Below are 26091 nucleotides of genomic sequence, written 5' to 3'. Positions count from 1 at the left end.
CAATACCATGGGTCACCTGTAACCCGACTAACCAGGAGTCACTAGAGGCCATCCTGTCTTGGTCTTCTCCTCTCTTCCCCACTCCAAAAGGGAACCAAAAAAAAAAGTACAGAACACAAACATCCATGCCTACCTCCCATGTGCTGGATATCTTGCTTCATTTACTCCTCATAACACACTATGAAAACAGGATTATGACCTGCACACCCTAGAGGAAACAGGCTCAAAAGGCTCAGCAGGACTGACAGCATGCCTCAAGTGGTAGAGTATCTGCCTAGCAAGCCTGAGGCCCTGAGTTCAAACCCCAGTACCACCAAAAAGAAAGGCTCAGCAATCTGCAGAACCAAGATGTCAGCCAAGGTTTCCTGGGTTGTTCTTTCTTTTCAATCATACCCTTGACCCTCAAAGACTTCTAGAACAATTCCCCAAGCTACCCCTTCCCATTTTAGAGGTACTGGTTGGGACCTGGTGAATGAACTTGAGTCATAAGTAAATACAGGTTTGCTTGATAATACAAAAAATGACTATTACTAGTCAGATTAAAATCTCACTTAAAAGAAGGCCCGGGCAGAGCTCAGTCCAGTTGAATGAATGACTCACTCATACCACTCAGTTCTAACCTCCTGTCCATTGACAGTGTCTGTTCTTGAACGCTGTAGCCTGAGGATGGGTGGATGGCATGACATGGTGGAGAAGGAAAATCGTTCTGATGCATCATCTCTCTCCTCCCACATCTCACACATTACTTCTTTGGTTTTCTGCCAACCTTCAGTCTTTTTCTACTCTACCCAATACTTCTCCAAGCAACAAGAATCCTCATTAAAGTTCAGAAATCTCTATTTTTATATATATATATATACATATATATATATATATATATATATTTTTTTTTTTTTTTTTTTTTGGTTTTTTGAGAGTGGGTCTTGCAAAGTAGCCCAGTCTGGTCTGGAACTCTCAATCCTTCTGCTTCATCCTCCTGAGTGCTGGTATTACAGGTGTGCTCTGCCACACCTGGTCTAAAATATGTGTTTAAATCCAAGATCTGTATCTTTGAGCATGTTCTTTAACTTCCCAAACTCCCACTTTCTTCGCCTGTAAAGCCCCCACTGTTGGTCTAGAAGTTGTTGCATCTGGGCTGAGCAACGGAATTTATAATGAAATGTGATTCCTGGCAGTGCACAGGTGTGGGATGCGAGCTTAGACTTCCAACATAGGCGTTCATTCCCTGGATGTGCTGAGCACCTCCTCCATACCAGTTACCAGACTCGACCAGAGGATGTGACCACAAGCAGGACACTGAGCTACAACCCACACCTAACCCTAGGAGTCATCACATAAGGAAAAGGAGCCCAGAAAAAAGGTATCCTCCACTGATCCAGGAAGAGAACAGCCTCGGCTCTTCAAGGCAGAAAATAGCCTACGGCCACAAAAATGTTCTTCAGTTTAGAGAGATGTGGCAAAGAACCTGGCCATATAACCTAGAAGCTCTGGGATCTTGGATTGTTTATGTAGTCATTTCAAGCCTCAGTATTCTCATCTGTAAAGTGGAACTAATCCTACAAATTGCAGAGAATTACTGTCAGGCACATGACATACTTGGTAAGGGACACCTTTATCAGGATTATTAAGGCAGCCTTACAGTGCTTTCTGTTTCTCTCCTGACCTACATGGATGCCTCTTTCTGTCACCAAGTGTTACTAAGAGTTGGAGAGAGATGACAGGCATCTCCACACTCCCAGCTACAGTGCAGAGGCAGCCACAGCAGCTGTGAGGAAGCCCCGCTGGTCAGGATGCTCACAAGCTATCGAGATGCTGCCAGAACCACTCTCAGGGTTTGCAAATAAGCTGTCACATCTCAGCTTTCACCAGCTCACAGCTGTGACAGACAGGTTCGTGTGTGCTCAGCACTCATTCCTGTCACCCCCAATTGTAAATTTCAGCTAAAAATCTCACACTGCACAGAGAGAAGGAGGAAGGTGAGAGTAGCAGGTCTCCTGGGCAGGACAGGGAGTGACGATAGTTGGTGCTACTGACCTGGCTGTGGGGCCCACCCAGCACTCACTGCAAGAATCCTGCTCTCAGGCAGGGTGGTCCCAGGGACCTTCAGTCTGGGAGTTCAGACTGGCAAAGTCCCGTTCCTGCACAGAGTCCAAGCCACTTGCCCATTTCACCATATTCAGCTTTCCATGGATTCTCCTTGGAGTTGTAGACCAGAGAGGAGCCAGTCCTTCTCTGTGGTGCACGTGGAGGGCCAGAAACAAGGTCGGCAAATGCAACAGAGTTTCAAGCTGGCCCCATAATGTTCAAAGTCCATTTTAACAGAAGAAACCATTTTTTAGCTCAAATAGAGTCGCACGGATAAATTCAGTGTGTATTTTTTAAAAGGAAAAAAAAAAGCTTTTCAATGTTTCTCAGTGGGGATGCTACTGAAAATTTGGGCAAGAGAATTCACTTTAGATTTTGGGGAAGGGTCCTGCATGGGTATTTATCATCTCTGCTCCCCAGCTCTAAATATCTGTTGTCCCTCCCGATCTACCCAAGTGATTGTAACTAAACAGCCCCTTGCATTTCCAAATGCCCTTGGCACCACCCCCACTGAGAACTCAGCTCCTCATGCAGGGGTGCTGGAGGGTGACTGCTGAACCTGCTGACCTAGCTGAACTTGAGCCTACAAGGCATCCTTTGAAAATCACCTGTGGGGTTATCTAACCACACCCCAGGTAGCCACATTCACAATGTAGGTACTTAACCTCTTTGGGCCTCAATTTCTCCCTCTGCAAAATGGGAACAATAATCTTCACATATTCCATAAGGCTTTGTGATGGCCAAATGAAGCCCTGCAAGCAGGACACTTTGTAAATGCTCAAGCCCTTGCTGGTATTCAACATCGCTCATTGAGCTACTCCCCAGTGTACGAGACCCCGTTATCCGAGCCTTTCGAAAAGACTTACCATGGAAACCAAATAATAAAAGCAAAAAGCTCAGTCATCAGGCTTCTTCTGCAACCTGCTTCTCTTCACGTCCCTTGCACACGCAGCCCCATGGCGACTGTGTTTGTACTCCACTCCCACTGAGACACCTACTTTGGCTTTTGTTAGTTGTCAAGACAATTGACCAGCCTCAGCCTGCAGAGAAGGCTCAACCAGCATGGCTCTGAGGCCCATGACGTAGAGAAAAGGGCTTGCGGACCCCAGAGGCTTACTCTCTTACCCAAATGGTGCTCATGACTTGAAATGTATCAGAAAAAGTTATGAACAGGTTTCTCACCCTACATTACACCTACATCAGGTCCAGATGTCACCATCTTGACAAGGTCCACATCATTTTCAGAGTTTTGACAGACAGATGGAGACCCAGTTCATAAGAAAAGGTTGAGATTTTTGTTTAAAAAGGGAATCAAGATAATATCATAGGGCCTCTTTTTCCCCTTGATTATTTGAAAGGCAATTTGCAAGCTATGAGAAACAAGGATGACAGGTATGTTTTTCAGGATGAATGAACGGAGCAAAAGAATCCATTCCACGATGATGGTTCAAACCTGTGATGCCAGCTACTCAGGAGGCAGAGATCCGGAGGATCACAGTTTGAGGCCAGCCTAGGCAAAAAGTTGGTAAGACTCCCATCTCAACCAATAAAAAGCTTGGTGTGGTAATGCATGCCTGTCATCCCAGCTACATAGAAAGCATGAATAGAAGGATTGTGGTCCATGCCAGCACAGGCATAAATGCAAGACCCTATTTGAAAAATAACTACAGCAGAAAGGGCTGGAGGCATGGCTCCCATGGTAGAGCACCTGCCTAGCAAGCATAAGGCCCTGACTTCACACCAAATACTTTTTTTTTTTTAAATGAAGAATCTATTCCAACTTCACCACAAACTAGAGCTAACTTTGTCCATCTGAGGACTAGGTCTTTTAAAGTTATATAATGGAGTTTATTTATGTTTCTTTTACTCTGTTCCTCATTCCTTTGTTCAGGGTCATACTGCCCTGAAGGGAGTGTCTTTCTAATGTTCCCAAGTGAACCCAAGAGCCAGGAGGAGTTGCCTTACTAGGCTTAGGAGTCGCTCTGCAGAATATGATCCCAGGCAATCCCACCAGCCCCGACCTTGGAAATTTTTGTACTGAGTTTTGGCTAAATTCAACCTACTACTCAGAGAAAATGCACAGAATGATATCACTGGCTCCTCCAAATATCTACAGGGCTTCCCTGTGATGTAAATAAGAAATACAAGGGTCCCTTTCTCTAGAAACATTGCTGAGCTTAGGAGAAATGGAAAAGTTGCTCAACTTGAAACATTCTCCTCTCTTCACTTCAGAAAGAAAAAGCAGGAGTCAATAAAGTCAGCCTAAAACTCTAGCCCAAGATTATCATACCTGAATGAAGAAAATTCTAAGTAAAACTTTCATCTTCGCATATCTTTGAGGGTTTAGAAAAGCCAAATTAGCAGCTGGATTTTTGGGGCTCCTGGGTGGCCTTGCTTCCCCTATGGCAATGGAGGTGTAGCCATCTCACCCACTGACCTGGGGCAGCACACTTTGGCTGTGTCAGACCTTGTCAATGGATCCTAGCTCATTGCCCAGGGAAAATGAAACAGAAGCCCTGGAGCAAAATGTTAATAATTGAGCAGAGAAAAGGAAACCTCTCCATTACTTTTCCTCCTTTTTGAACAGTAAATCTTCTAGGACTAAATGTATCTGCTAATGAAGGCCTGTTAAGTAGGCAATTCAAAAAAAGATACTAGAGAAAGTCTTCCCAGAGCCAGTAGCTCACTGGCAGTGGGCAGACCTTACCTTCAAACCAAGCATCCAGAGTCTGGACAACCATAGTTGTCAAGCAGAAGATTCCTTCCCACATCCCAAAAGTTGGACCAGCTTTGGCACTTCAAAGGGACAAATCAATCTCTCTAATTCTCAGAATTGGCATTTGTCTAATGGAATTAGTAACTATGGCCATCTCATGATTTTTGTGTGGCTTAAGGAAATAATTCAGGTAAACACTTAGCACAGGGCCTGATACAAACTAAGTAGATAAATGCTAGTTATCATTATGGTCCTCAAGCCCCTGCCTGCAGCTGGTCCAGCCCTGGCATTGCACAGATACAGAGTGCATGACCCAGAATTCTCATCTTTACAGAAACAGCCTCACTCAGGCCAGCACCACCTACACCAAGAGCTGCCCAGCCGGTAAGAGAAATACCTTGGGTAGACATGTTTGGGTTGGAAAGTCTGGGCATATTTACAAATGGATCATGTACTTCTTACTCATATTAGATTTACCTACATGGAATCCCCTGGATATTTTGAGGAAGTCAGAAAAACCAGCACATTTTCTCATACAAATCTGGCTACTTTGCATTTAGCCAAAATTAGCTACAACAACTGCTATGGGTGAAGTAGGGGGGGTTGGGAGTAGGAACACAGTATGTCTAAGAGAGGGGATATGAGAATTTCCCATGGGCTCCCTTCCCAAAGAGAAACTTCCTGATAATGAACCATGCAGGGTGCTCCTATTTACACACGAGGTATATGGGATACTCACATACGAAGGCACTCAGGGTGGCACCAGTAAAGTTGGTGGCAGCAGCATCTCAGACCTCTGCAACTGCCATTAGACTAATGAGGAGCCCAGGTCTGTAGAGAAGCATTTGTCTCCCCTACCCACTTGGAATAAGGAAATATCACATTTCCTTTCACAACTCAAGTTTACTGGTTGACTAGAACACAAGAAATCTGCGCACCCTTCCATAAGGTTGAAAGGGCAGCAGTGAAGCAGTGAACTAATAGTGTAATCAGAGTTGTAAGGCAAAAAGCCAGGCTCCTCCAAGAATCCCAACAGATTAGGCTTGGTCACCTGTCCCAATACACCAATTACAGAGACAAGCAGAGATAAAGAGCAGGAAAGGGAGATTTATGTATTGTGGCAACCACAGGAAGAAAAAAAGAAAATATTTCAGCCCATCTTTGGAGTACTGACATAAGCTTTAGATTTAAATAGAGAAAGAATTGGGGTAAAGGGAGATAGGGCTGTATAATTAAGCAAATCATGGTCTTGTTGACTCTCAGTTCTGGTTCTGCAAGGTGGTTCAAAGAAGTTGTTATCACTGTTATCCCTTGAGGGAAGCAATCTGGTCCCCAAGAGATGACTACTCCTGCTCCAGGGTGCAGCCTTCTCATCATAGGTAATTGCCATCATTTAGGGGGTGGTCTGTCCTATGAAGCTTGCTGTGGCTTGGGGGTAACTTCAGTCCTTGTCATAAAGATGTTTATCAATCCATCCTGTCTTCCTAGAATCCAAAGTGGCTGTGGGAGAGAAAGACTCAGAGCAAAGGAAACAGATAGAAAATGGAGACAGGGATGCCAGGCCTGTTTCCTGTTTTTAGTTCCCTTATGGACGCAAATGAGAAGCCAGCATTTTTTTAGCAAAAACAGTTTCTAGGCACCTGTTGTAATACGGGTTGCTGTTTCCTTCCCTAAAGCAAATTCTGAGACACTATGGGACCAGGGAGGAATGTGCTGAACTCCCAAACCTGAGATTGCAGCTGTGAAACTCACCTAAGAACATAGAATGTGACTGGGTGGAAATGGTGTCCTAGACTAGAAAAGGCCCAGGCCTCTGGTGAGCCTTTAGTCTCTGTCCCATGATTTAAATGAAATGGGAAAAGAATGATGTTGGCTCAGCCCAGTGCCCACAGGAAATAAAAAGAAACACTGGATCAGCCCAAGGCAGAGAGAAGATGGTTTCCTGAGGTCACCTGATTGGAAAAGAGGTACAAGTACAGAATGGTCCCTGATATATTCCCAAGGGAAGAGGATTCAGGAGAAATCAGCAGCATTTAAATAAGAACAACAGCTGATCATTGATCAACCTGTACCACAGGGAGTAGGTTCCACAGACATAGAAAAAGAATCTAAGACAGAGGATACATGGTACATAGCCTCAAGGAGGTAAGGGAAGATATTGCAATTGTGAAGAAGAAGCAAGCAATCAGAAGATGCAGAGTTAATGGGTGTGTCAATCAGAATTCTCCAGAGGAACAGAACCAATGGGAACTATATTGGTTGAGATGGAGAGGCTGCATCTTTCTATACCATAATTTGGTGAAAGGACAAAGACAGGTCCAGGGCATCCAAGAAGGGATTGAGTTCACCCTCTTATAAAGAATCTACCCCTGCCATAGCAAACCTCCTCCCATAGTAACCACATTAATCCTTTCATGAAGGAGGCTCCCCCATGACCCAAACACCTCCTACTAGACCCCACCTCCCAACACCATGGCCTTAGGCATCAAGTTTCCAGCACATACTTTCTGGAGGACACATTCAAACCACAGCACCCTGTGTGGATTTGTTTTGGTCATTTCAGTGATTCTTCTGATCAAGATGCAGTTTTCCCTTGGTATCCATTGGGAATTAGTTCCAGGACCTCTGTGGATGCCAAAATCTGAAATACTCAAGTACCCCATATAAAATAGAGTAGTATTTACATATGTGCATTCTCTTACATACTTTAAATCATCTCTAGGTTACTTATAATACTTAATATAGTAAAATGCTATGTAAATAGTTGTTATACCACATTCTTTAGGGAAAAATTACCTAAAAAAGTTTGTACATGTTCATTATAGATACAATTTATTCCTCCAACATTTTTCATACATGGTTGATCAAATCTGTAGATGCAGAACCTGAGAACATGGGAGTCCAACTCTGTGTGTGTGTGTACACAGCGAGAAAGAAAGAGATTTTTAAAGAACTTGCTTGTGTGTTTATGGGCACTGTCAAGTCAAAATCTCAAGGACAAGCCAATAGGCCAAAAGTTCAAACTAGAGCTAATATCACATTCTTGAGTTCAAAATTCATAGGGCAGGTGGCAAGCTGGGAACTCAAGCACAATTTCTTCATCTCCAAACCTCAGTTTTTGTTCTCAAGGTTTTGATCCGAATAGATTCCCATGATTTTTAGGGTAATCTCCTTTATTGAAAGTCAACCAAGGTAAACATGAAATGCATCCACAAAAATACTTTCATAACAAGATCTAAACTAGTGGTGGACTCAACAGCTGGGCACTGTAGCCTAGCCAAGCTGACACACAATTAACTATCACACAAAGGATGAAAGTATTTTATTAAGATAAAGAGTTCAGTAAATAGATTGAATAGCAGCCAAGGAACAAATTTCTGAGCCAGAATATTAAGTCCACTAGTTCTTATTCCAAGTAAATCTCACAAGAGATAATGGCATGGAAATGGTTAAAGAAAATTTAGGTAGAACAGCCAATACTCATAGTAGAAGTCCTTTTAGAGAGAAAAATGGAGAAGAGGAACTATTTGAAGAACTTTTGCTACTAAGAATTTTCCAAAATTGAGGGGGAAAAATGTATAGCATTTGAGACAGAAAGCTCTCATGCAATGCCAGTAGTTAAATAAAAAAAATTTCATACCTGGATATATTATAATGAAATTTAAGGACATCAAATCTAACAGATAATTCTAATAGCTTCCAGAGAGTAAAAGAAAACTCTGTCTAAGGTAAGAAGTATCCGATTCACACACACAAAAAAAGTCTTCATTAATAACCCTAGAAAAAGACAATGAATCAATATTTGTAAAGGGCTAAAGAAAAGGAACTCTAAATATAGAACTTCATAACCAGCCAAACTATCATTTAGTTATGTTCTCAGTAATACAAGATTTTAAACTTCCAAATCCCTGCAACAAAGAGAATATCAAAGACCCTCTTTGAAAAACACTCCTGGAGGAAATACTTTTAACAAGAAAAAAGTCCAGAAAGATAGGAGATATTAGAAGTAACAATGAGTAAATAATTCAGCAAAGTTGCTTAAATGAATAGTTTTAAAAGAAAATCCAAGGTACATCCATAATGATCCAAAATTAAAACCTTAGATGATGTCAGAATGGCATGTTGGATTAAAAACCAGTTGGATTCCCAAAAAAGAGTCACAAGTATATGAAGATAATTGTCTTATTCAAGGCAAAAAATGTAGATATGACTAATTTATATAACTGGAGGGGAAAGGAACATAAGTATGAATCTGAATAAGCTAGGGGTGACTTGAAGAAGAACATAAACAAAATATGTAACTTTCAAACCAACACAAGAAAATTCAATGGAAAGAAAGAAAATTAAAAAAATAAATACAGAAATAGAAAACAAAAATGAAATAACAGAAATAAATCTTAATATAACAGAAATAAATCTTAATATAATAGAAACACAAATGAATTGCATTTACCAATCAGATTGAGGGGTTTGTTTTTTTTAAATCTAGTACTATGCTATTTGCAGGATATGGCTTTTAAAATCCTAAAGAATTTTTAAAAAGTAACCAAAAAAGTCTGAACCAAACACAAGCCATCATAATTTATAATTATGCAAAACAGAGTTTAATGTGAAAAATGTAATAATAGACAAAGTGGAACATTATACATTTGTAAAACCCCCAAGAACAAGAAGATAAAGTGAGCATGACTACAAGGGCACTCAACAAAATGGTCTCAAAACATAAATCAGTAAATCTGAAAATAATTTAATAAAACGGTTTTGGGTAGAGATTTTAATAAGCCCCTTTTATAAACTGATAGAGCAAATAAACAAATAAAAGTAGAAAAACAAAAAGACTTGATAATATAATTGATAAAATCAAGCATTAGATATAATGTTCTATGTGAAAGAAAATATTCTTTTAAGACAGTCATGAAATGATCACTAAAATCTGCCATGTTGAATTTCACAAAGAAGCCTCAATAAATTTCTAAAAAATCACACATAGTATGAATGCTATGAGTAATTGTAGGCCAACGAATCAGATAATATGCAAGAAATGCACAAATTCCTTGAAAGACACAAGCTACCTGACTCAAGAAAATAGAAAATTTCAGAATACCCATAACAAGTGAAAAAGTTGAATCAGTGATCAAAAGTATTCCACTAAAGAAAACACTCTTTCTCAAACTCAAAAAAAACCTGAAGAGAAAGAACTCTTCCTCACTCATTCTATGAGGCCAGCACTAGTGATACCAAAGCCAGACAGACACTACAAGAAAACTATAGATCAATTACCCCTCATACATTTAGATGGAAAATTCCTCAACAAAACACTAGAAAACCAAATTCTTCAACATACTAAAGGATTATACAATGGCCATCTCAGGAATGGAATAATGATTCAACATGAAAATCAATCAATGTAAATGCCACATGAATAAAAGGAAGAGGACAAAACCACACAATCATTTCAATTGATGCAGAAAAAAGCACGTGACAAAATTTAGCACCCGTTCATGATAAAAACACTCAAAAACCTAGAAACCATGTGGAAGGACATATTTGAAATCCCACCAAAAAATTATTGGAGTTAATAAATTCAGTAAAATAGCAGAATAAAAAGTTAATAGCAAAGCCGGCACCAGTAGCTCATACTTGAAATCCTAGCTACTTGGGAGACTGAGATTGGGAAGATGGCAGTTCAAGGCCAGCCCAGGTAAATAGTTCTCAAGACCCCATCTCCAAAATAATCAGAACAAACTGGACTGGAAGTGTGATCAAGCATGAAGCTTTGAGTTCAAACCCCAGTCCCATCAAAAAAAAGAGCAAAAAAATCAGTTATATTTCTGTATATTAGCAATAAACAGTCCAAGAGGAAAGAAAACATTCTCATCTACAATAGCATAAAAAATAATAAAACACATAGGAATAAGTTTAACCAAGGAGAGACAAGACACATACACTGAAAGCTACAAAACACTGCTGAAGGAAATTCAAGAGGATCTAAACAAATAAGGCCTGTGCAGGTTCCAGCCTATCTTCTCTGAAAATACCACCTACATAGCTTGGGCATTTGCTTAAGTGGGCAGGAAGTGAGGCTTCATGAGTCTGGGTTTCTGGTGGAGATTAAGAGAAGGACTATAACCAGAAAATTAAGAGTGAGGTGTAGTTGCCTCTAGAACTCATCACTCACTGTTAACTTACCTGGCCTTCATGACAGTCATAAAAGTGGGATTCCTTAATAATAAAAAAATATATAACAACCCCCCCCAAAAAAAAGAGGAGGCCTAAATAAATACAAAGATGTCCCATGTTCAGGGATTGCAGAACAATATGTCAACAGGGCAACACTGCCTAAGGAAATCTACAGAATTAATACAATCACTATTAAAATCCCAACAGCATTTTTTGCAGAAATGGAAACATTCAACCTAAAACTCTTATGGAATTTCAAGGGACCCAAGTTACCTAAAATGTATTGAAAAGAAAAAAGTTACAACACTCATACTTCTCAATTTCAAAACTTACTGCAAAGCTACAGTAATTAAAAAGTTTTGAGGGTTTGGGGGCATGGTTCAAAGGACATGAGACCCTGAGTTCAATCCCTAGTATCATTTTTAAAAAAGAAAAAAACACCAAAACTTTGGTACTACCATAAGGATATACAGGATATACATGTAGACTAATGGAATAGAGTTCAGAGTCCAGAAATAAAACATTACCTCTTCAGAGTCAATGTATTTTTCACTATTCCATGGAGAAAGAACAGCCCTTCAACAAATGGGGCTGGGCAATATCTCCACTCCTATTCAACATAGTACTGGAATTCCTAGCCAGAGCAATTAGGCAAGAAGAAGGAATAAAAGGAATACAAATAGGTAAAGAAACTGTCAAAATATCCCTATTTGCAGACGATATGATCCTATACCTTAAAGACCCAAAAAACTCTACTCAAAGCTCCTAGACACCATCAATAGCTATAGCAAGGTAGCAGGATATAAAATCAACATAGAAAAATCATTAGCATTTCTATACACTAATAATGAACAAACTGAGAAAGAATATATGAAAATAATTCCATTTACAATAGCCTCAAAAAAAAATCAAATAACTAGGTGTAAACCAAACAAAGGATGTGAACGACTTCTACAAGGAAAACTATAAACTTCTGAAGAAAGACATTGAGGAAAACTATAGAAAGTGGAGAGATCTCCCATACTCATAGATTGGTAGAATCAACATAGTAAAAATGTCTATACTCCCAAAAGTAATCCACATGTTTAATGCAATTCCCATCAAAATCCCAATGACATTCATTAAGGGCCAAAAATCGTATGTTATCCCTCATATGTGGACATTAGATCAAGGGCAAACACAACAATGGGATTGGACTTTGAGCACATGATAAAAGCAAGACCACACAAGGGAGGGGTGAGGATAGGTAAGACACATAAAAAGTTAGCTAGCATTTGTTGCCCTTAATGCAGAGAAACTAAAGCAGATACCTTAAAAGCAACTGAGGCCAATAGGAAAAGGGGACCAGGGACTAGAGAAAAGATTAGATCAAAAAGAATTAACCTAGAAGGTAACACACACACACAGGAAATTAATGTGAGTCAACTCCCTGTATAGCTATCCCTATCTCAACCAGCAAAAACCCTTGTTCCTTCCTATTATTGCTTATACTCTCTCTTCAACAAAATTAGAAATAAGGGCAAAATAGTTTCTGCTGGGTATTGAGGGGGTAGGGGGAGAGAGTGGGGCAGAGTGGGTGGAAAGGGAGGGGGTGGGGGCAGGGGGGGAGAAATGACCCAAGCCTTGTATGCACATATGAATAATAAAATTTTTAAAAAAAGAGAGAGATTAAAAAATCTACCGTTAAATTTATATGGAAACACAAGAGGCCACGAATAGCCAAGGCAATACTCAGTCAAAAGAACAATGCTGGAGGTATCACAATACCTGACTTCAAACTATATTACAAAGCAATAACAATAAAAAGAGCATGGTACTGGCACAAAAACAGACATGAAGACCAGTGGAACAGAATAGAGGACCCAGATATGAAGCCACACAACTATAACCAACTTATCTTTGACAAAGGCGCTAAAAATATATGATGGAGAAAAGACAGCCTCTTCAACAAAAACTGCTGGGAAAACTGGTTAGCAGTCTGCAAAAAACAAACTAGATCCATGTATATCACCCTATACCAATATTAACTCAAAATGGATCAAAGATCTTAATATCAGACCCCGAACTCTAAAGTTGGTACAGGAAAGAGTAGGAAATACTCTGGAATTAGTAGGTATAGGCAAGAACTTTCTCAATGGAACCCCAGCAGCACAGCAACTAAGAGATAGCATAGATAAATGGGACTTCATAAAACTAAAAAGCTTCTGCTCAACAAAAGAAATGGTCTCTAAACTGAAGAGAACACCCACAGAGTGGGAGAAAATATTTGCCGGCTACACATCAGACAAAGGACTCATAACCAGAATATATAGGGAACTTAAAAAACTAAATTCACCCAAAATTAATGAACCAATAAAGGAATGGGCAAGTGAACTAAACAGAACTTTCTCAAAAGAAGAAATTCAAATGGCCAAAAAACACATGAAAAAATGCTCACCATCTCTAGCAATAAAGGAAATGCAAATTAAAATCACACTAAGATTCCACCTGACCCCTGTTAGAATAGCCATCATTAGCAACACCACCAACAACAGGTGTTGGTGAGGCTGTGGGGAAAAAGGAAGCCTCTTACACTGCTGGTGGGAATGTAAACTAGTACAACCACTCTAGAAAAAATTTGGAGGCTACCTAAAAAGCTAGACATTGATCTACCATATGATCCAGCAATACCACTCTTAGGTATATACCCAAAAGACTGTGACACAGGTTACTCCAGAGGCACCTGCACACCCATGTTTATTGTGGCACTATTCACAATAGCCAAGTTATGGAAACAGCCAAGATGCCCCACCACCAACAAATGGATTAAGAAAATGTGGTATCTATACACAATGGAATTTTATGCAGCCATGAAGAAAAACGAAATGTTGTCATTTGCAGGTAAATGGATGGAATTGGAGAACATCATTCTGAGTGAGGTTAGACTGGCCCAAAAGACCAAAAATCGTATGTTCTCCCTCATGTGCGGACATTAGATCAAGGGCAAACACAACAAGGGGATTGGACTTTGAGCACATGATATAGTGAGTGCACACAAGGGAGGTATGAGGATAAGTAAGACACCTAAAAACTAGCTAGCATTTGTTGCCCTCAACGCAGAGAAACTAAAACAGATACCTTAAAGCAACTGAGGCCAATAGGAAAAGGGGACCAGGAACTAGAGAAAAGGTTAGTTCAAGAAGAATTAATTTAGAAGGTAACACATATGTACAGGAAAGCAATGAGAGTCAACTCCCTGTATAGCTATCCTTATCTCAACTAGCAAAAACCTTGTTCCTTCCTATTATTGCTTATACTCTCTCTTCAACAAAATTAGAGATAAGGGCAAAATAGTTTCTGCCGGGTAGCGAGGGGTAAGGGGGGGTGAGGGAGGGAGCAGTGGTTGCGGGGGAGAAATAACCCAAACATTGTATGCACATATGAATAAAATAAAATTTTTTAAAAAAATTTTATCTGGGAAAACTAGATATTCTGGGGCTGGGGGCAGTGGCTGACATCTGTAATCCAGCTGTAAGGGAGGCATAAGTAGGAGGATTGTGGTCCAAGACCAGCCCTGGGCAAAAATGTGAGACGCTATCCAAAAAATAAGTAAAGCAAAAAAGTACTGGGGGTGTGGCTCAAGTTGTAGAATGCTTGCCTAGCAAGCATGGAGCCATGAGTCAAACCTCAGTACTGCCCTCCCTCCAAAAAACATTAAAAAACCCCACATATTCACATGCAAAAGAAATGAAAATGGACCCTTACCCTGCACCCTATACTAAAAAGTAATTCACAATAGAACAAAGACCTAAATATAAAATCTAAAACTATACAGCTCTCAGAAGAGAATATAGGGACAAATCTTCATGATCTTGGATTTGGAAATGGTTTCTTAAATATGACACCAGAAGCACAGACAACAACAAAAAAAATTATAGGAAATTGGACCTAATACAATTTAAAACTTTTATTCATCAAAAGTTACCATCAACAGAATGAAAAGATACTCCACAGAATGGGAGATGTCTATATACCATATATCTTTTTAGATGTCCAGAATATATAAAGAACTCTTACTACTCAACAACCAATAAACAATCTGTTAAAAAAAAAAATTGGAAAAATTTGTCTTCCAAAGAAGACACACAAACAGCCAAGACATGAAAATATCCCCAGCATTATTAGTCATTAAGGAAGTACAAATCATAACCACAATGAGATACTGTTTTTTACACACTCAGCTGTCTATAACTAAGGAAAAAAAACAGAAAACAACATGTATTCACAATGATATGAAGAAATTGAAATCCTCCTACATTGCTGATAAAAAACCAAAATTATATAAATACTACAGAACATAGTTCAGCCATTCCTAAAATAGTTCAATTTAGAATTACTATATTCCTAATCAATCCATTCCTAGGTATGTACCAAAAAAAGTTGAAAATAAGGACTCAAACATATGAACATATGTTCATAGTGTCATTACTCACAATAGCCAAAGAGTGAGAACAACCCTAAATGGATAGATAGATAAACAAAATGTGGTCTTATACATACGATGCAATATCATTCCATGATGAGATATGACATTCTGATACATGCTACAACATGGATAGACCTTTAAACCATTTTGCTAAGTGAAATAAATCAGATACAAAAGGACAAACACTGCATGATCCTTCTTAATCAATTATCTAAAAGAAGCAAATACAAACACAGACAGTCAAAAGTTAGATCAAAGGCTCCCTGGGTCTGAGGAAAAGGGAGGGAGGGTTAGTGCTGAATGAGGATAGAGTTTCTGTTTGGAGTGATGAAAAGTTGTGATGATGGCTGTGTCTCAGTGTGAATATAAGTAATGCCACTGAATTATACAATTCAAATGGCTAAAATGGCATGTTTTATGTTACACATAATTTAATACACACATATACACAAATGACCAGGTAAATGAAAACAGTTATCATGAACCTTGGAAGAAAGAAAAAAATAATAATAAACTGGACTAGGGGAAACACAAGTAATGACATTATCAGGCATTGAATTCAAAATAACTATACTTAATATGTTTTCAAAACAACAATGGAAAGGTGGGGAATTTTGGTCAATAGCTGAAAACTTGGAAACTATATTTTTTTAAAGAATCAAAGGTGAATTCTAGAAGTAGAAACTGTAATAACTGGAATTACCTCTAATGAGAATATTTAGACTAGAGGATATTAGAATGAAATGCTCTGACTGAAAAGAAAGAAAGACAATAGGAAAGAAACTACAGAAAAAATATCAAGAAGGATAGATGTGTGGAGAAATGGCACAAGAAAATGATCTGATGTGTGTGGAACCAGAGGAAATACAGGAAAAACTAAGTCTCCAAAAGTGACAAATGACATCAAGCCAGGCTGAAAAAATACTACAAACACCAAGCAAGACAAATGCAAAGGAAATTACATCTTTGTACATAATAAGGCCACTTAAGAGCCAGACAAATCTAAAAGAAGTATCCCATATCCCAAGGAAAAGAACACATTATTTCTATCACATTTCTCAGTAGAAACAATGGAATCCAGAAGACAATGGAACCCAAGAAAGCGAAGTATTTTCAAAGTACAGAAAGAAAATAATTGCCCAACCACAACTATAAATAAATCAACAAAGAGAGAAAAGCAGTACAAATAATAATCCAGCCAGGCGTTGGTGGCTTATATCTGTAATTCTAGCTACTTGGGAAGCTGAGATCAGAGGATCCTAGTTCAAGGCCAGTGTGGGCAAGTAGTTCACAAAACCTCATCTCCAAAATAATCAGAGTAAAATGGAATGGAGGTGTGGCTCAAGTAGTAGAGTGCCTGTTCTCAAGCATGAAGTTCTGAGTTCAAACCCCAATCCCAACAAAAAAAATAATAATAATAATTTATATAGGTAAATACAAATAAACATTGACAAGATCAAACAAATAACAATGGTCTTGGGGTTTTACACATAGAGTTACAACACACAACAGTAGTAAATAAGTTGAAAGCAGGGGCTAGTGGGAGTCCAATTCTGCTAGTTTCACTGTATCTAGGAAGTGATAATAGTGTTAATGTATGTTAGATTTTAAATTGTCAAAAACACATGTTGTAATTTCTAAAGTAAGCACTAAACTGTAAAAGAATATGGGAGTTAAAAACTAATAGAGAAAGAAGAAATGACTTTTTAAAAACTTATGTAAAAAGCAACAGAAAAGGTACACTATATTAAAAGTAAATAGAAAACTGTTACAAGTAATTCCAAATATGCCTGTCATTACACTGAATGTAAATTAATTAAACACTCAATTGAAAGACTGAAAAATCAAGAAATAAACTCAACTCTGCTGCTGATAAAAGGCCTACCTTAGGACTTGTGGAGTGGCTCAAGTGGTAGAGCACCAGCCTTGCAAACACAAGGCCTTAAGTTCAAACCCCGGTACTGCCAATAATAATAATAATAAAGATCCACCTTAAATGTGAACAAATATAAGTAAAAGATAAAGCTATACCATGCAAACACTAACCCGTAAGAAAGTGGTGTTATTATGCAAGTATTAGACAATGTAAGTTAAAAACTGCCTTAAAGAGGCAGACACTTTTCCTGTATATCTGAATGATATACAGTAGTGTGTGCCAGGAAGATACAGTGATTCTAAATTTCTAAGCACTTAACATCATAGACTGAAAATATATAAAGCAAAAAAGACAACTGAAAAATTAAAAATACCATAATCATTGGGGGAAATAGTAATACATTTCTCAAAACAGACATAAAACCAATAAAGATATAAAAGACCTGAACCACACAATTAATTAACTTTACTTACCTAAAATATAATAAACACTATACCCAACAACTTAAGAATATGTACTCTTTTGAAAGAATACATGGAAAATTTACCAAAATAGACCACAATCATGTCCATAGCCTCAGTAAATTCCAGAAAACTAAAATCCTACAGTATTCTTTAATAACAGAAAAGTAACTAGAAAATCCCTAAGTTCTGGGAAATTTAGTACCACACATGTATAGTGTAAATATTATACAGCTTTCAAAACTACATAGATATTAAGGACTCAACAAACGAGAGGGGGCCTCCAGGAATATGAAATAGGAAATGAGGAAAATAAGAAGAAAAAAATAAATCATAACTTGAGGCTGGCAGCATGGCTCAGGTGGCAGAACACCTGCCTAGTCAGCACAAGGCCCTGAGTTCAAACTCTGGTATCACTAAAAATAAATAATAAATAAACAAAATGTAACGAAGAGAGAAGCTGTGTACAGAATGATAATTTATGTGAATTGTGACCCAAGTGTGTTTAATTCACCCCTGTACCTTTGAGTTCAATATTTAACTTATTTTAAGTACTTATTTATTCATATAGAACTAACATCTAGAAATCAAAAAGCCTGAATTCTAGCATATTCCAAATTTACTGACAACCAAGACCTTTGGGTCCCATATTTGACATCTATAGGAGATGAGTACTAATATTTTTTAAAGTTCATCCCATTCATTCATTCAACAAGCATGTATTGATACCCTTATGTGCCAAACAGTGTGCCACAAAATCACATGAGATGAAATCCAACTCTCAAAGCACTTATTCCTCAAGGGAGTTGATGTCATACAAGGAGAACCACAAAGTAAAATTGCACAGAAACCACAGGTTGCACAACAAAGTACTAGGTGTCTGTTAATTGATTTTGACTTGGCTGAGAAGGACCTACTTTCTGTACCCAAGATTGCTATGCAACATGGAACCCCCTGAGGGAAGGGACAAAGGATTATCGGATTCTACAGTCCTGGCATTTCAAAGAACAGAGTCTGCTCTGCTTTTGTTGAATGAGTGAATGTAGAGTTGATGCCAGCTTGAGCCATGGTTCCAACTTCTATATTTCTAGGTCAAAAACCCAAGTATAGAAAGAATCAGAGACTGTGACTGGAGGTAGCTTTTACTGAGTCTGTAAGTAGTTGAACATAATTAGGTGCTGGACTCTCGTTGACATCCAGCCCCACACATGGTCATAATTTCATGGCTTACCTTCAAACAATGGAGAACTTAATTATAGGTCAACTGTGAATCAACTCTCTGCCATGCTAAGAAAGAACCACCCATCACAACCCCCTGTCAAAGCATACACAGAAAGAAATGAGCACAGGAGTGCAAATCTATAAGATTGGAAGATGATACTCTCCCAGAAAGGTTCTTGGAAGAATGACAAAATGTAAAAGGCCTAGCAATGACAGGTGCTCAATAAATGTGTTAAGTAAGTAAATAGTAGCCGTTCTGTAATCGTGATTTTTCATTTCCCCCTCCTACCTTCCTAGCAGAGACAAGTAACCATGAAACAGAGAAATAATTTTTTTGGAACTTCTGTGCACAACTCTGTGCAGATCAACTGCAGAGAAACATCCCCACAGTGGTGGCAATCTGAGGTAAGAGAGGCAGGGTGGGCAGGTGAGGATTCTGGAAGTAGGAGAGGCTGAATTTGGGAGAGCTCCTGTCTCTGCAAAACGTCTCAATATGAAAACATGTTCCCCGCTTGGACTTGGTCCGATCTTAACAGATACTATATCAAGCTGATATGTGCCAGGTACTCTTCTATCTACTTCACCTTCATGAACCCACTTAATCCTAACAGCAGTTCTAGCAACATCACCAGATGTGAGCCCCAAGAAGCAGGGGAATTAAAAAGTCCAGAGAGTCCCAAAACTGCTTAGGATCCAGTCAGCACACCTTGTAGAATCACATGCTCTGGGATTAGATGAAATTGCTGAGAAAAAATAATAATAATGAGAAGACCAAAGGTAGAAACTTGAGAAACAGCAGCTGCATTTATGAGACAGATGGAGGAAGCACTGACCTCAAGGTGTGGTGCAAGAGATGGAGGAGAACCAAGGCCAAGAGTTGTCTGGGCAATTCAAGAAAGGGTGTTCCAATGGCGTGTCAACCACGTCAGAGCAGGGGATGTCAAGTGCTGCTGGGCTGGCTAGTGTGTCACTCATGACCTTGGGACGAAGAGTTTTGGTAGCATGGTGGGAGTAAAAAATCTACAGTCTTATTTGCATATACCTTGTAAGACCCACAAAAAAAGATCTGCCTTTTCCTTCTCCCTCCTTCATTTTCTCCTCCTCCTCCTTCCTTTCCTTCCCCTCCCCCTTCTCTTCTCTTCTCTTCTCTCCTCTCCCTCTCCCTTTTTCTCCCTCTCTCCCCCAAGCCTCCACTCCCCAGCCTTACACATTCGAAGTTCTCATTTGGCCATTCCTAATAAGGATGCTAACCATGCCCAATATTGCTGTTACAAAGGCAGGAGTAAAACACGCGTGTGTGTTGAGATTTCAGCCCATGGGAGGCAGAAGCAATTCCCAGTTGCAGTTTAGATGGGGAAGGTGGCAGGCAGACAAGTTTCCTCCAAAAGAATTATCCCGGGATAGCCCACAGACACAGACCAACTCTGCTCCAGACACAGAGGAGAAGCTACACTTCTCAGATGAGAAATACAGCCAATCCTCTCCTAGGGAGAGTGAGTTGCCAAAAATTGAAAGGATGGTTCAAGGTTGCCATGACCCGGAGTTCACTCTGAAATGTTGTCCATCCTCCTCTCTTGGTCCTTCTTCAGCTCCTCAAGTCCAATGGACTCTGCAGTTCCAAGCACTCGGGTGTGTCTTGGAGAGAAAGCACAGTTCTCCTGATTTGCTAATAGTTGTGGGAGACATAGAAGTGCTAACTGTGGCTCCCACAGCCTCAGAAGCAGTAAGATTTCAAAAGAGGAACTACTTAGGCTGTCATCACCACCGCAATAACAGCTACAGGACTGCTTTTCTGAGGAAGCCAAGCAACGTCCTGTGGACCTGCTTGACTCTGATCTAGAGGCAAGAGAAGGGCATGGCTGAGCCCTTTGAGTCACCGCCGTCCCCGCCCTCTCAGCTGCCCCTCTGCACTTCCTCCTCCTCCTCTCCAGTTAAAGGTCAGCCGCTCATGCTCACGCCAATTCTTTAAAAACACACAGAAGCCAAAGGGGGTGGGGAGGGCAGCTTCAGAGGGCATAAATCTTTTTAACATGAAAGAAATAATATGGAAAGGCTCTTTCAAAACCTAAATTTAAAAATAATCCTTGCCCCCAAACTACTTAATTCCAGAATCATAAAATTTTCCAACTGTAAATGTGTAAGGAATAAAATAAAAGGAATGAATGCCCCACTGTGTTAATGCAGGCCTCTTAAAAATGATCCTAATTTCTTCCAGGAGGCTGTGTAGGGGAGATTGCAAGGTTCATGTTAGGATAGAATTACTCGTGTAGAAATACGTTCCTTCTCCTCCCAGGTCTCTAGAATTAGCACGAACATGGTGGTGTTTTACAGTTGGCACCCTGAACACGGCTACCCAAAAGCACTGCATTCCAAAGGGCTCCAGTCACGCACAGTGCATGTGAAATGTCTGTTGCCGAGAGCAAATATGCACCCCAGGAGGATCCAGCCACCTTTCCCCAAGGGCCGGTGGCACAGAGCTTCTCCCATACCCCTTAGGACCTGCTGACCTCAGCCATGGTCTCAGGGCTCCCAGGCCTGGCTAGAGCGACCTGATAAAAGTTTGACCACTGAGTTTCCTAAGACATCCCGGTACTAACCGGTAACTTGGGAATTTGCACAACCCTTTCATGGGCATTTCCAGGAGGCCTGTGAAGCATCTTGGACAGAGGTTTTAGAGCATCATTCTGTTTAGCTGATTAACACCCAACTTAGTGGCAGTGCCTGGCCTAAAACCCATGACTTCTGAAGCTTACCACCCTCTAAACTGATTTCCTTCCCTGTGGTTCCCACTTACCCCCATGAGACACTGAGCTGGTTACAACAGGAGTCTGGGGTCCTTCTCTTCCCCCATGGTCCCCACAGTGCTTTTGGGGATCTCCTGATCCATGCTCACTGTATATGTGTCAATTGCTCCTTCTCAACTTTCAGAAATCCTTAGCGGGCTGCATGGCAGCTTGTTTCCACACCTCCCACCTTTTCCCGTGCCAATAATGACCTGTTTCAGATTAGTTTTAGCCATTTTCTCTGGAGATTTTCCAAAAACTCCTCAGCTAAACAGTCAGAGAAAAAGCTAGGCAGTGGAGTGGAGGCCTGTAGAGAGCTCCTGGGAGCAGCTGTGTGGCCTTGGGGAGAAAGTTATGCTAATTTGTTAAAGTAACATGTTCAGTTATAGGAGATGAGTGACATGTTAAAATATATCATTTCACTTTTTTGTTTGGTTTTTGGTTTGGGTATTTTTGGTATGGTTTTATTGTTGTTTTGCATCTCTCTGTAAATGACCTTTTTCTCAGTTGAAAAAGGGATGTTGGAGGGAGATACATTAGGATGTTAAGGCAAGAATGTCCAAAGAAGCCAGGTGTGGTTGTGCACAACTATAATCCCAGCTACTTGGGAAAAAACATAGTATTCATAGGGTTCAGTCTTTGGTGTGTGTTTGTGGTATCAGAATTTGAACTCAGGGCCTCACAGTTATTTGGAAGGCACACTACCACTTGAGTCACTCCACAAGCCCCCATTTTGTATTGGATATCTTTCAAAATAGGGTCTCGTGGACTATTTGCCCAGGCTGGCTTCTAACCACAATCCTTCTGATCTCTGCTTGAGTAGCTAGAACTACAAGTGTGAGCCACCAGCACCATAGGGTCCAGTCTTATCCACAGATTTTCAGACATCCTGGGGTCTCAGAATTTATCCCCTGTGGATGGGGCAGGGGGACTACAATACAATCTGAACTTCTCACCAGGCTGCTGCACAGGAGACTTCTCTCTGCCTCTCAAACTCCATTTCCAATATGGTCACCCTCACCTGCTCAACCATCCTTCCTAAAACAGCACTCACCTTGGTCACTCTCTGCCCTATTACACTGTCATATTCTCCATAACACTTAGACCTGCCTTTAGACTTATACCACATTTGTATATCTGCTCACCATCCTCTCCAAACTATAATGGAGGTTTGGGAAAGGCAAGGAATTTGTGTTCGCTTCCTTGTCTCCAGCAGTAGTACGGCACCTAATATGTAACATATGCTCAAAGAACATTTGTTGAATGACCACCAGTGGCACACCCAGGGCCTATAAACTGCAGAGCTCATGCTTGTCACCATCTTCCCATGCTACTTTTCAAGTGGGATATGTTGATCAACCCAAGGCGGCTGTGAGTCATGGGCACACTCACTGAGGGGGCTTGCAGCACTCTCCAAGGGAAGGCACAGCCTGGCCCCAAGCCTTAGTTATTCTGCTTCAAGGGACTGGAACTTTCAATAAGGGAAACACTCACCAGCTGGCAAAGTGCGATGCTATTGAATATTCGCTTCTCTATCATGACACCTTGTTCTGCACTCTTCATACTACTGAATACCACTTGAACTGGCTTGTTCAGCCATTGCTTCCTTGCTTATCTCGGTTTCCTTACTTGCCCTGCAAGCCCTATGAGAGTAGACACCTTGTCCTCAGTGTAGAATGGGTGAAATGATAAATGAATCAATTCATGAAATGAGTCTTTTAGTTCTGTTTCCATAATTCCCAAACAACTTTCTAATTACAGATTTACCTCATAGGATGTTAATGCCCAGGTTCTGATGCAAATATAGCACTCACTGAGCAATTAACAAAGTGGTATTTTTGTTTATATATCAGTTTCCTAAAACCTGGTCAGTGTGACTCTCTATCTCTGAAAAATCAACCTCGCTCTCAACATAAAATTGAAGTCACCTAAGAGATTAATAACTAGAATCTACAGGGAACTCAGAAACTAACCCCACAAAGAATCAACAACCCAGTGAATAAATGGGCAAATGAACTGAACAGACAATTCTCAAAAGAAGTAAAATGGCCAATAAATACATGAAGAAATTCTCAACATCCTTAACCATAAGAGAAATGCAAATTAAAACACTGAGATTTTACCTCACTCCAGTCAGACTGGCTATCATCAATAACACAAACAACAACAAATGCTGGTGCGGTTGTGGAGGAAAAGGAACACTTCTACACTATTGGTGGGAATGCAAATTAGAGCAACTGCTATGGAAAGCAGTATGGAGGTTTCTAAAAAAACAAAGTAGACCTACCATATGATCCAGCTATGCCTGTCCTGAACAAATACCCAAAGGAATCATAAGCCAGAAAACAATAGAGACACGTGCACATTCATGTTTATTGCAGCATTATTCACAATAGCCAAGCTTTGGAAACAGCCTAGATGCCTATAACTGATAAATGGATTCAGAAAATGTGGAATATATACACAATGGAGTATTATTTGGCCATAAAGAAGAATGAAACTATGCTGTTTGCAGGTAAATGGATAGAACTGGAGATTATCATATTAAGCAAAGTAAGCCAGACTCAAGACAAAGGTAGATGTCTTCCCTCATATGTGGAAATTAGACTTAAAAGATAAATGCAAACTTAAATACATATATGATCATATATATAAATATATATATGAAGAGACAACATGATTGTATTTGATATGATTTATTTTGATATAATGTTGTAAGCACATATGTGAATGTCACAATGTACAACTATTGTATGTAAATCAAAAATTAAAAACAACAATAACTACAGTAAAAAAAAAAATTTGAAGTCACCAAGACAAACTCCACTTTACTTGAAGAGTCGTTGGGTCTATCACAGTAAGCTGGAATAAAGGTGGAATGAAAATCCTTTGATTGACGGCAGTCTCTTCTCTCATGATTTCTAATTCATTCTAACCCAAAGGACAAAGTGAGATCTCTCCTGGAGGAAAATGATCTTTGTAACTTGGTAGATCTCAAAATAGAAGTTCAAGAAGCTAAGCAGGAAAAAGTGTGTCATGATTGGTGGTGTGTGTCACAGCCAGGGAAGGAAGAGTGTGACACTTATGCCATGTGTCTGCCAGCCCTCATCTAGATGGTCTTTAGTTTTCCAATTTCCTTTGAAAAGCTTGACACCTCCTCAGGATCTCTAATTACATACAGAGTGCCACAGAAATTCAGAAAAGGAAGCCATCATTTCTGGGTGTTTTCTACTTCCCTTCTCTGGTTGCTTCTTGGATGGTTAGTGTAGGAAAAGTTACCTTTCACCCCTCAGTTCCTACCACGTCTGCTTCATTGTTCATAGAGAGCTAGCTAAACCACCTCAGATCCTCCAGCACAGAATTATAACCTATGAGCAATTATCTGTTTGCAAAACTGTGCACTCTGCTCCTGCAGCCAGCATTCAGGGTGAGAGCACGAATATTCCATCTCCTCCTTTCTTCGGCATTGTTCATGTGTGCTGCAACTCACCCTCTGTTTCTAAATTTAGACATCAGAAAAACTACCATTCCTGCCCCCTGTGGCTTTGTTTGTTTTCTTATCTCATAGGTCAAAGGGATATCCTTCATTCCTGCTTCCTTGCCTCCCAGACTACCTGCAAATCTTCAAGCTGCTGCTTTATCAATGACCAGGCTTGCTCAGTAGGAGCTACAACCCACATGTGACCATGGAGAAGACCAGGGGTGCTTCAGCATGGGCAGAGACCTTTCAGGAAGTAAGCACTAAATACAACCCAAGACAAAGCTCTGCTCTCAGAGTTCAGTTTCACATCCCATTAAGTTACTAGCGGTCCTCTAGAGTTTACTTTAAATTTCTAATGGAAGAGTTGACCATGTGTGTACCCATAGCAAAGAATTATCTTGCTTCATATGGAAAGTTGTCTTTTTTTTTTAATTGGTAGTACTGGGGTTTGAACTCAGGATCTCACACTTGCTGGGCGGGTACTCTACTACTTGAGCCACTCCACCAGCACAAAGGTTGTCTTCTCTATCCAACATACAGCTCCAGAAGATGTGGGCTGGGAAGGGAAAAGACTAGATCTATTCAAGGATCCTGATCAGCAATCAATGCAGTGACAAAACTAGCAGTTGCACTGACCCTTGAACTGTATCTAATTCTCAGGAAACATCAAAAACAACAAAAAAAATCCACAGTGTTTTCTTTCACTTTGGTCCCTAAGGCTAGCTATTCCATTCTATAAAGGCAGGGAGTATGTCTTTATATTTTTGAATTGTTAAAATATGCTCCCAAAGGGGTAGGGATGTAGTTCAGTGGTAGAGCACTT

General features: G+C 39.9%; 1 long non-coding RNA gene across 6 annotated transcripts in view; it reads right to left on the bottom strand.

The window, feature by feature from the left end:
- LOC141411472 (uncharacterized) overlaps nucleotides 1–26091 on the bottom strand; it is a 250731-nt gene that overhangs the window by 191655 nt on the left and 32985 nt on the right. Inside the window, exon 5 of one of the 6 annotated variants that reach the window (XR_012436249.1) lies at nucleotides 24468–25824. The exons of the other annotated variants lie outside the window; for them this stretch is intronic. This is a non-coding gene — a long non-coding RNA (uncharacterized lncRNA). Of the gene's footprint in view, nucleotides 1–24467; nucleotides 25825–26091 lie in introns of those variants that run through there. 6 annotated transcript variants of the gene reach the window in all.

The sequence above is a fragment of the Castor canadensis genome, chromosome 10, assembly GCF_047511655.1.
Source record: "Castor canadensis chromosome 10, mCasCan1.hap1v2, whole genome shotgun sequence".
In the NCBI taxonomy this organism is placed as follows: Eukaryota; Metazoa; Chordata; class Mammalia; order Rodentia; family Castoridae; genus Castor; species Castor canadensis.
This window is presented reverse-complemented; position numbering and strand designations above follow the sequence as displayed.